This window comes from Aplysia californica, unplaced genomic scaffold, assembly GCF_000002075.1.
Source record: "Aplysia californica isolate F4 #8 unplaced genomic scaffold, AplCal3.0 scaffold00014, whole genome shotgun sequence".
Classification (NCBI taxonomy): Eukaryota; Metazoa; Mollusca; class Gastropoda; order Aplysiida; family Aplysiidae; genus Aplysia; species Aplysia californica.
In genome coordinates, this window is record NW_004797284.1 from 468,438 (window position 1) to 473,437 (window position 5,000).

General features: G+C 41.5%; 1 protein-coding gene across 1 annotated transcript in view; it reads left to right on the forward strand.

The window, feature by feature from the left end:
* Positions 1–5,000, forward strand: part of LOC106012316 (guanylate cyclase 32E) — a gene marked incomplete in the record, with an annotated part of 115,447 nt that overhangs the window by 67,646 nt on the left and 42,801 nt on the right.

The window sequence follows — 5,000 nt, forward strand, 5'->3', positions numbered from 1 at the left end:
GAGACAGACAGACAGACAGACAGACAGACAGACAGACAGACAGACAGACAGACAGACAGAGACTACATAGGGGTTTCGGGAAGGGTGGAAGGGAGGGAGTGAAGGACGATTCTGATTATGAAACAGAGACGCATAAGAAAGACAAGACTAATATTACTAATAGGGCAGAAGGAGTTTGGTAAAGGAGCGGGGAAGGAGTGGCGGGGGAGGGAGGGGCGGGAAAGCAGGGCGTAGACAGCAGTTAATTTGAAGAAAAGTACCGAAAATAAGTGAGAAATACGAGAAAGAATGGCCCGACCCACTTTTACCGGTTATCTGATGTACTCTACAACGTTGGTCAGACCCCAAGCCAACGTACTTGCGTAACCCTCGACACGCCTGGTTTGAAACCCCATTTGACCATGATCAGAGGCTGCGTACAGTTGTTGGCGGAATATATTCAGGAGACATCGTGGTGAAATCAGGGGCTCGTCAAAATAATGAAATCGAAGAAAATGGCATTTGTACTGCAGTTTAGCAATGTTTATCAATTTTTTGTTTGATTTTTAGCTCAACACCTTTTACACCCACTTAACTATTTAACTATTTCCATAGACTCCCAAGCTATGAGAGTTTTCAAACTTTGGCGGCAGTTTCCTCTTTAATGTTACGCATGAAACTAGGTGACCCCGATCTCCTTCTAAATGTCTCAACCTACGTTCAAGATAGATGTTGTTTTTTGTGTGTTTGTTGTTGTTTGTTTTTGTTTTTTTAAGAAGATACCAATAACTCCATATGCCCAAAAACGGACGAGCGCCTGATTCCGCCACGTTGAGACACATTTAAAATCATTTATAGTTGACCATTATGTTCCCTTGGATACATAAGGATCAATTACGGGGCAGGTATCGGCGTATGTGGTGTAGCAGTTAGAAGCTATGTTGTGTCGCACGCAAGGGACCGAATTTCGATTCCCGAGTGGGAAGAATTTTTTTTTAAAATCTAATGTCTTGGCCTTTCTGCTGCCGGGGTTTGGCGCAAACATGCGTTCTAAATAATCAAAATAGTGTCGGCAGGGTTGTAAATAGCATATAAACTTTTAAAATATAAAAAGACAGGCTAAGTAGCAGATATATTCGTACATGTCATGGTAAATTGGGGCTTTATTATCTCATTCGTCCCTCGAAAAAGACAGGGGTACCTGATAAGACGTACGAGAACAGAGCTCAGGCTCTTTCCGGTGAAGAATAAAACTGTATCATCACTATAGATGCCGGTGCCCGTGCCTTACAATGAAGATCTTGAAATTTTTTTAAGGGGCATTGCCTATGATATTGTAACGGTAGATTATTTTTATCGTCATGGACACAATGTAGGAAGCTGGCTCCTGTGACCTAACATTTTGATAACAACATGCGTTGAGGTTTAGCAGAAGGACGGGAATACTCGGTAAAAAAAAATACCCCCACATGAGAATCCAACTTTTGTCTTCGGCGTGCGACGGTGTGAAGCTCCCTAACTTCTACAGACACCCGTAGCATTTTCTGTCTCTGCTTCCGTGCCTGCAATATTGTGCTCTAACTGAACTGCCCCTTTCACCGTGGGGAGGGGCTTTTACCTACTCTACAGTAGGCCCTTGGAGAGGCTCAGTCGCACCACTGAGATATTTGGGAGTGAAAAACTCTGGCACATTTTACCTGCAGGCCCTTTGTTAGCTTGGGTTGAATTAGGATTTGTCAAGACTCTCTATCCACATCATTTGGCCTATCTGGTTGTAGAGGGCTCCACTGATAGGTTCTGCTTTTCTTTCCTTTTCCTCTGCTGTCTATGTCTGTCTGTCAGTCTTGATTTTTTTGGCGGCAAGAAACCATAATTATTGTGTCGATATAATTGTCTTAACTGAAAGGCACGAACCTGGCCCAATTAGAAATGGACATAACTTTTCATGGCCTTGAAGTGTTTATCGATATGTTCAGGCCAGTGTTGAGACTGTAATATTCATATCCAAAGCGCTTACTTTTTTCTCCCTTGGTTTGGAGAACTTAAAGATGTACCCTCCGTTTAGTAAACAACAGTAAGTGACATCGGGCTTATATTCTCTTTATTTAGCTTCAGAATGTTGCCGGCGATGTCTGTACAGCATGGTTAGTTCCCTGGCTTCCACAGCGCGGAAATGTTCGATTCCTACGAAAGGAAATTAGACTATCATGTTTCCCAGTCTTTTCCCTGAGATATTTCCCACATAGCTGGACCCAGAAAGTCGAAGCAGCCTGCCCGTTAATGGCTTGAAACATTTACAGTTATTCTCTTACAAAGTGTAATTATATTGATGCCTGTGTTGATTCTCTTGACCCTGAAGTTCATCTGGTCTCAAAGAGCTTTTGGAGTCAGCTTAAACAAAGTTTTTGTATTTGGGAGAGAGGGAGAGAGAGAGAGAGAGAGAGAGAGAGAGAGAGAGAGAGAGAGAGAGAGAGAGAGAGAGAGAGAGAGAGAGAGCGAGAGAGAGAAGGGGGAGAACGAGAGAGAGATGGGGGAGACACGGGCGGGGGGGGGTCCAGATTCGACGTAGTTTGACCGAGAAACCAAATGTAGAACAGCGTTCAAAATCAAGAAGCTGTTGTCTCTGTGTGAAAGCTTATAGGATGAAAACCGGGAGACAAAGAAGAGTAAAGATAAAAGAGTACAATAAAGGATCTTTACGAATTAAAATAATCTTATTAACAATAAAATCGTAGCACTTTAGTGCTCATTGTGGTGACAACATAAACTTTTGACCCTTTTCAGTATGAGGTCGGGAGTAGCCGAAGTGCCACATGACAAAACAATAAGAAAGGTTATTAGTATTCGGCGCACTTGGAGAACCATGACCTCAGCTAAAGGGCGCGAAACTGTCCCGGCTCCAGAGTTCCCTTTGGTGGTTAGACGAAGGATAGTCTGGAGACCTTTCCTGGGATTAGGCGTTAATCTTTTTTTCCTATTCTGATCGCTTAATAGATGCTGTGTAGTGTGCACACGATTTAACTGTCTTTTGAGATATTAAGAGAGAGCCTCTTTGAAGCAGAGGTTTTATTAATAATAATTTCTACGTTTAAATATTATAATAATTAATATGGTCTTCATTATCATTATCCATAATATATTATTTGCAAGTATATATTAATAAAAGGAATATTAAGCTCAAAGCTGTCGTTATGAAGGTACTCAAGATCATTTTCAAACCCGTTTTTATGTGTACGGTCGTCTTTGATGTAAAAAACGATCAGGCTTTTCGCTTCCCTCGTTTAAAATTTGAATTCAACTTCTGTCTGAAGAGCAAATTTCATAAAGGATCTACCTTTTTTGGAGAATGATAAACAATACCCCATTTGGCCGCATTGATCCTTTGGAACAAGAAAGAACCAGTCCGCCACATAAATGATGGGGATATTTCCTATGTGCGTGAAACACTTTGAGTGAACAAAGTTATCAGCATTTAGAATTCGTTATTTCAAATCCGATAGCAGCAAACCAAAAAAGGGTTTCGTTGGTGAATTCCTGTATATCCTCAACACACACTCAACAGCTTTTTTCGTGGGAACCAGGGAGAAGACAACATTAATTCCCCGTGAAGACAAGATCATAAGCAAACTTGTAACTTTATAATGTCCTCACTATCTGTTGTCATCTCTATAGTCTTCTGACAGTTAATTCTCAGTTGACAACCCTCCTCTGAAATAATGTAGATTGTATTGATGAAGGTATAGAACATTACTTACAATAACTGAACTTCAATAATTATTCTGTTTCTAGTTAATCGCCCACCACTTAAACAAAACAACCAGGTCTTCTCGGCTAAACTAGCTACTTTGATATAGTATGCAGATCAAGTTCGTTCAAGTCCCTGACATAGTTTTCACGAATGCCATTGGGCTAATCGTAACTGAGGTGCACTTAAGTTCAGAGTTCTTGCCCTTTGTAAGACCAAACCACAGTAAAAGAGCCCCAAAAGCTTGGACGCAGCCTGTGGACTACGACTATCCAAACAGGCTAAAGGGATCAAACTGAGGGCAGGTTGGACATGGAGTCAAGCACCTGGCCAACCATAAAACCTGTAGAAGTTCTACATCGATTTCCCAAAAAACTCGGTTGTCCATCTACGCGTTGTCCCAAAAAACAAGATGCTTTCCCGACAGATCAGCCTTCCAATCTTTGTTTTCGGCCCGTGCAGAGAAAGTTTTACACCCCGTCTCCCACCAGGAACGATCATACAACCATTAACAGCGGTCTGTCTGATAATAACGCGCCCTCAAAGCGCGACATATTTTTTAGCTACCCATCCCCGATGTTACCAGCCAACAACGGAGTTGACGGAGAAAATATAATAAAGTCGACCTCCCATCCTTCATTTTTTGTAAGGTCAAATGTAACTGCCGTGTGATGGGTGGGAAAAAATAAATAATAAAAACAAGGTCAGACAGAGGGGCACACATTCTTGTGGTTTATTTTTAAACTTGGCCGTTTCGACGGAAAACATAAAATAGGAATTAAAACAACAGGGGTTAGGGACAGAGAGTTTGACGGGCTGCGCGCGACCGAAACGGGCATTTATACTGACAAGGGATTCTGTACAATGTTGGTAGTTTTGGGGGGCAGTCATTTTGGGGACAGCTGGACGGATACGAACACACTTGTCCGTTGCTACTCTGTAGCGAAGTAGCAAGGTAGAAATTATCAATTGTTTGTACCTCTTAGGTACTATTAACATGTATGTATGTATGTAGTATAGGGTTTTACGGCGCTCGCAACTGCTAAGGTCATACTATTAACAGAGTACTGACAATTTGAATAAAAATGAAGTGTATGGACAGGATCCTTCATCATGAACAGATGTTATCTCTATTGTCATGTTTGTTTATAATGGGCATGCAGGGAGGGAAATATTCCCTTCAGGGAATAATAACAGTTGTCCTTTCTTTTCTTTTGAATATTTCAGTTTCCTTGACTGTGTCCTCGTATATTTTCGTTTAAAATGTTGCATTGGG